The following is a 7,434-nucleotide window of genomic DNA, read 5'->3' as shown; positions in this document are numbered from 1 at the left end:
TTTTTGCTGCTGTTTGTTTTAAGCTGCGTAGCTTCCAGTTGCTGACGTTCGCTTACTGCATGTGCATGCGCATAAAAAAGTGCGTTTCAACTCACTAGATTTCGGTCCACCACAGCAACAGAATGTTCTCGCCAGGTATAGGGAACCATTATACAGACACGCTACAGCATAGGTTGCATCACGTGCCGCGGAATGCCACGTATTCTTAGAAGATGGTATGGAAATATTATTGTCCAGCGGCTGGTCGAGTTCCTAGTTCAAAAATAAAAAACTTGGACCTACATAATTTCACGTTCAATCATGTAAATGTGTTTCTCAGAGGGTTCAGACAACGACAATTTGAAACAAAAATGCACTATTCTCCATTCATATAGCATTCCAGGGCAGTGAATGCCAGGTTAATTTAGAAGTGTGTCGTTAAAGAAAGGCAACTACTTCACTGAAAGGAGTCAAGACGGGCAGCTTAGCGAAAGTTAGAATAAAGCAGAATAAATTTGAACCCGCATATAAGCTCTTGATGGACGCCCCATTAGTAACGGAATGTCTAGTCTTCACTTTCCGCCTTTGCACCTTGAAAAATGTTACAAAAGAAGCAATTAACTATTAACCAGTGCAACATCTAGGTAATTGTGGCAGTGTTGTCATCAAATTATTGTTCGAACGCACCTTCCTCTAAATTTTACCTATGAGTACAAATAAAAAGAGCCGCTCATACCTGCTAGATACTTTCATATATATGCATTGAAGAACGCTCCATTGGGAGCATAGAGCTTAAAATCTGTGCAAATAATCTCCTTACGTCTCAAATAAATTAACTCCGTGGTGCATATTTATTTCTCTTCGCTTTCAAGTATTGGTCTGTACAATCTAGTGGTTAGGGCAAGATCTTGAAACGCCATATGTTCGTGTAATAATAGCTGTCTATTGTTTGTGAAATCTAGCTCGTCACTAACTGTTTGTTTAATTGCATCCAGTGATGGATGTACTTTCATGCAAGTCCCTGCGCAATTCTCGTTGTACGTCTGTTTATAGACTCTGGTGCACCCCATCGCACCACGGGTGCTTCTGCAGTGATAAGTACTTTGACGGTTAAATGCAAAGCCCCTGAGACTTCTAAAGCACACAACATTACAGTGTAGACTGATTTCGTCGCTATTCTGTGTCGTTTATGTTTCTCTAACGTGCTGCCGACCAGATAAAGCTTTCCAAGTCACCTATTCCCTCCCCCCTTCTGACACTATTATGAATGTAAATAAGTAGTTTCCACCGTTAAATGAAACTACTGCTTTTACATTTCCTAGTGTTACTGCTTTATCGTGTTTTATTTCAATAAGAACCACGCTATGTACAATATTTCCTGCATTATAGACGCGAGAAATGCCTAAGTTGGAGCAAAATTATAGAATCTGAGGAGTTTTACGTCATCCTGTATATACATCAACCGTAGACTTGCGTTATATACAGAAGCTCTGAAAAAGAAAGCTTGTGATTTTGTCTTTCCAGCGCCAAGATGGTGAACATTATTTTTTTCTCTACTTCATGCTAATATTTCTTTGAAAGTGTTATATTTCCCTGCTGGTCATATGGTAGTCGCATGGGCAGATTGTCTTTAGTAAACATCGCAGCGTCTTTCTTGTATGCAAATAGAAGGATATCAGATTTCATGATTCGCAAATGTATTTTTACATGTTTGTGGTTGTCAGTGTAGGCTATTAGGAATATGAATATCTTTTTCCTTTAAACTCACAATGCATCAGATTTTAAGATGGTAGCTAAGACCAGTTTTCCTTAATAGACTTTCAACAACCTGTTAATCTACAATATATTAGAAGACGTGCATTCACACATTGTGCAGGTACGAGATCCTCAATATTTCATCAAAACAGGCAATATTTCAGAATAAACAAGTTCGAATGTTGCTCGTTCAGTCCCTTTAGACGTCACTGATCCTCTTTCTAAAAATTTTTCTCTCTCTCTTTCCACAAAAAAGAAGAATTACTATAGTATTGCACACACGGGAGCATTTTAACACTACATTTCGCGGAGCCAGGAATACGCACGAAAGAGATAATGGTGCAAGGATTGTGTAGGATGGTTTACTCAGACTATACGTCTGAATAAGCGATGCCACACTCAGTGTGAAATGCGCATGTTCTGTAAGTATTCAATTTTTAGGCTGCGATGTACATTCGTTTACGCTACCGAGAGCGAACGCCCACCGAAAGAGTGCGGCAGCACTTGACGCGTTCTATATTCTGCATTTCGGGACATGTCGTTTCCTTAAGTTTAAAATATAAAGTAACACAGAAAGTAGCGCGAGCGATGCCTGTTATGTTGTGAAACACAGTAATATCATCCAACACACTGAAGATATAGCACACTGGCTACAAGTAGCACTTATGCACCCAAAATGCATTAGAAATGACGGGGGCAAAGGCAGGAATTGCAGGAAGAACAAAAAATATCGAACAATTCATATGCACAGTTTGTCTCACCAAAGTTTGTATAGTTGTCGCTGGCTTTGTAATTATGCTGTAGCATGTATTGTTCAATTTTTAAGCAAATGTTACTTTAAAAGATGTTTTCACACTGACGGAATATTACTTACACCATGGAATGGTGTCATCCCAGGCAAAACATATACTCAATGTATATTTCCTTGAAGATTAACACTTTACTCATCAAGAAAAAAAGCGTCAAAGTTAGTATTTAGATATTGTTAGGCTTTTATTTCTAGAACGTTAAACTTGAAATAGAATGCTGTTATATGAGAGTGAAGATTTTCGTTAGGATACAGGTATGTAGCACGGTGTGTAAATTTAAGATTTATTTTCTATGTAAAGGTAAAAATGAGAAAAAGGTAATTGCCAACAAAATGCATAATGCATGTTGTATTACCAATATGTTAGAATTCTGGTCTCACCTCAGACAATACAAAAACATGATTGATGACTAAGCGGGTGATATTTAGCCTTCGGCGCCTGCAATGAGTGATAGCATATCATGACGTCCCTGCATTTTCGCGCATTCCTTTGTACTTATTATTTGTGTTCATTTGGATTCAGGTACCTTCAAAAACTTGTAAGCGAGAATTAAGGGCTCATGCAATCCTTGTGGTCTCCAATTGATGCTTCTCTGCCTCATGGAGAAATTTGTCTGGGATTTTCACTTTGTGCAGTTAGTCGTGAATCTCAGAAGATTTCTTGAGGAAACATTAGTGTGGCGAAGTCTAGTCAGATTGTGTATTCTACTTACAGCGCTGAGGAAAAGCCCGTGTACGAAAGGATGACACCAGAAGCATGCCTACTTCTTCAAGCGCGCCTTCTGTTTCAGGAAGTTTTGTTAGCAAATATGCGCCCTGAAAGAGCACTGCTTCTTCCCTATGCGCTGCAAATGAAGTTCTCATCTCGCAAACAAAGAAGGAGGAAGATGAATATTTTTTCCTATAAGGTTTCCTTTCTTTTATTCAATAAATAAACTGGATATCTCTTTAGAAAATTAGGAAGAAGGTTATTAGTGTTCCAACTTGTTATAATTTTCAAGGGGTTTATATAGCAGCTATTTGTACGACAACCCACCGTGGTTTCTCAGTGGCTATGGTGTTGGGCTGCTGAGCACGAGGTCGCGCGATCGAATCCCGGCCACGGCGGCCGCATTTCGATGGGGGCGAAATGCGAAAACACCCGTGTACTTAGATTTAGGTGCACGTTAACGAACCCCAGGTGGTCGAAATTTCCGGCGTCCTCCACTACGGCGTGCCTCATAATCAGAAAGTGGTTTTGGCACGTAAAACCCCATAATTTATTTTTTTTTATTGGTAAGACATGTGGCAGTTAGCAATTTCTAATGCCGGCAGTCAGTATCTTAGTGGTAGCTAGGTACGAGTCTTGTTTTAAAGGAATTTTGTTAGGTTATCTACAAAACACCGTTAGTAAGCGATATCTTTCTTTGTCTACCTCCCCTGTTTTGATAGTTTGATCATTTAGGCCCGAAGCTTTCCGCGAGCCTATCGACGTCACGAAAAGTGAAGGAAATGTGAAAAGTTAAACTTTTCACATTTAAAGACAGCGCGTTGTTCGCACACACATGTAAATGTTTGTAAGCACTGAACTTAAGATATCAAAGTGGGGTAAAAGATACAGAAGTGGGTACCCACATCGGGAGAACTAGAGCCAAGCTAGCGATACCTTGTCAGCAGCTGCGCGTTGTCGAAACTTAAGCTGTATACGAGTAGGAATAACCTGTCCCCAACACGTACGGAAACGCATCCTTCTCGACAAATTTTCCAATCTGATGACGAGCTGCCCACCATGCCTTCTGTTTTTTGAGCGAATCGTCCTCATTGTAGCGGTGTCTTCTGACCCTCTTGCTAACAACCAGTTGACGACACGTTGGGTTTGTTTTCACTGTTCTCTCCTAAGATGAAAGCTCTCCTAACTCCCCGCAAGTGTCATTCATTTTGACGATGTAGACAAATGAAAGCGATGTGAACAGAAGCTGCTTGAAAGATTTGGAAGCGACAAGGTGCTAGGGTATGCTTTAATGCAAGTAGTAAGAGTGACAAAAGCAGCCTCGCATTCTTCTCTGCGTAATTATTAAGGAGTCCAAGCGAATGGCCCTTTTGTAAACGTGACTGCCAACAAGTACCGACGGCCATACTGCACTTCCAACAACCTCGACCTCGGTAACATGGAGGAGCCAGCACGCAGCTTTCGCAATTGTCTTATCAGCTTGAATCGCACTGAACCAAGCATGATGATGGCTGGAAAGAAGGACAGGAGGGTATGTTTTGGCGCGCGTTAGTTTTAATTCCCGTACTCATTTGGCTGTACTGGCCATGTTATTGGGAAACAAGGGGGATTTGGCCTGAAGTATGGGACTCTGGGGAAAAAGAAGTGCAAGATGTGATATTCGCTTGATCGATGCCATTTGTGTAGAAAAGAAATACCCTCCATCGCGTTGCCCTCCGAGCCATGCTTGCCATACTTCGCGAGGCACAATCACTCCCATTACTTACTGAAGCACATCACTTGCCCCTGAGGCTACAAGCTAGCCACTGAGCACCATACCACATCGAACGTCTGCACCGCGCATCGGATGGCTAAGCACCTCTTCAGAGACTGATGCAGTGCCCATTCTGTCACATGGGAAGAAAGGGCGGCATTGTATGAAACCATTGCTGCAAGTTTGGAAGATGCTATTTCACTTACATTTCCGGAACGATTCACCAAATATTTACTGCCCGTTTATCTTGCAATTCCTGAAATACAAAAAACGTGTGCACTGCCTCTCCCGACGATGTTATAATTGGTCCAGTGAAACTAATTCCAAATATTTGGTCATTATATTAAAGTGCTTACGGACGCCTCTGTGCATAGCGATGGCCAAGGCGCCTCTTCAGCTTCCTTTTGCCCTTCGTCCTACGTCCGACAGGTGTTTCGCATACCGCACCCAGCCTCATCAACAACTGAGGAGCTTGCCGCGATAGGTGTTACTCTCAAGTACATGCAATACAAGTTAAAGACATTGAATGTAGTCATCCTTACAGGCTCCCTCGCTGCTCTCACCAGACTACAGAAAAGTGACGCTGATTGCCCAGTAGTGCGCAGCATTATTGCGTCTGCCAGCAGAATTGCATGTCGTGGAGTATCATTCGCAGGACAGTGCATGCCTTCAAACATAATGATCGCCCGAAAGAAAAAGGCCGATCAACTCGCTTGCTCTTGCGTTCCCAACAAATGTGTGTGCGGAAAGTTTGTGCAGGCTTGACGATGCTCGTCTGTTGATCCAAAGATACGTACTCGAACAGCACCTACACTAGCGTGCAATAAAACGATCATTTTCTCCCCGCTTTCCTTGTCGAGGCTTGCCTAGTTATGCGAGAGCTGTTATGCTCAAGGTAAGTGTTTGCTGTGTCCTGGTGTCTGAACGTTTATAGAGGCAAGGGCATGCAAACAGTTCGTCCTTTGCTTCCTGCGGTTCCTGCGAGACACTTGAGCCGATTATCTTAGAGTGAAATTAGATGAAACTGATGAGACGGATGCCAAACTGTCAGCGTTAATTAACACCCAGTGAAATATGCGGCAACGTTAGGTTTGCGTTCACTGCGCATATATGCCACTCTTACCAGTGTATAGACGCTGCAGCTCAGTGTGAACTCTAGTTTGCTTATGGAATGCGGGCGCTTGTGGTGTGACAGTCACAGAGGACGGAGCCTCTACGTGATTCATTCATTCATTCGCAAAACTTTGTTAAAGTCCTAAAGGCCGGCCTTTTCAGACCGAGACGGCCCGCATCCACGTCGGCACCGTCAGGCCGAGTCTTATGACACCATCGTGGACCCTCTGGACACCCCGTAGTTGATCTTGATATGAAGAGCTTCATACCATCTTGTGGCAGTAAAGTCATTTGTCTTCCGAGCCGGCGAGAGTAGCAGGACAGCACGGCAGCATGGGTCTGATTTCATTGATGCCATCGCACACGTTACATTCTTGCCTAATTTCTCTTTCAGGGTGAATATTTAGGTGGTCTGTAGAGCATCCATTTTGGTTCCCTGTTTTTCGCAGCGAAGCAAAGTGACTCTTCTGGTTATCATTACCACCTCCCACATTCATTTGCTCGGTTTTGCACTTGCTGCAACACCCGGCAAATGAACATTAACGTTTGTAAAACCGTCCTGATGACCTTCTGTAAAAAATCTTCTCCTCTTTTTTATTACTCCTTCAATAACAGCGCTGTGTGTAGGGTATCTGAGTATAAATACCTCGGTGTCATTTTTGCCTAACATGTCATGGTCCAATCACATTGATTACATTTGTAACAAAGCACTAAAGAAGTTTGGCTACGTACTTCGTACACTACCCTACTCTCCAAAACATAATAAGCTACTGTTATAAAAATCGCTAATCTGTCTTGTTGCCGACTACGCATCTGTAATTTGCAACTATTTTAAACTGTGTGACGTTAACAGGCTAGAAGCAATTCAGAAAAAATGTGATTTATATGTCGCCATTATGATCGGGACTTTTCACCCCCTTCCGCACTTCATTCCTTGAATTTAACTTCGCTCTATTCGCGTCGCCTCATAGCATCGTTAAATTCTTTGCACAGCATCATCAGTTCTTCCGTTACACTTAAAAAAAAACACCTATACTAAGCTCGCACGAGAGTCATCGACGAAACGACATCACAACTTTAACTTGACGCCTGACTTTGCACGCCCTATATGTTTAGGTACAACTTTGTCCCACATTCGCCAGAAGAATGGAATTCCTTACCTGGCTCTAATGGCCCATGCTCACCCCGAAGTTTTGTATCTGCCATCTCCGATGAATGGTCCTAGCACATTACCCTCATCGTTGTATCGTACTTTTGTGTGTGTAATCTCCTGCTATAGCCCTTAATGCGCCGCGGAAGGAATAAGTAAATAAATAA

The sequence above is a fragment of the Dermacentor andersoni genome, chromosome 7, assembly GCF_023375885.2.
Source record: "Dermacentor andersoni chromosome 7, qqDerAnde1_hic_scaffold, whole genome shotgun sequence".
In the NCBI taxonomy this organism is placed as follows: Eukaryota; Metazoa; Arthropoda; class Arachnida; order Ixodida; family Ixodidae; genus Dermacentor; species Dermacentor andersoni.
This window is presented reverse-complemented; position numbering follows the sequence as displayed.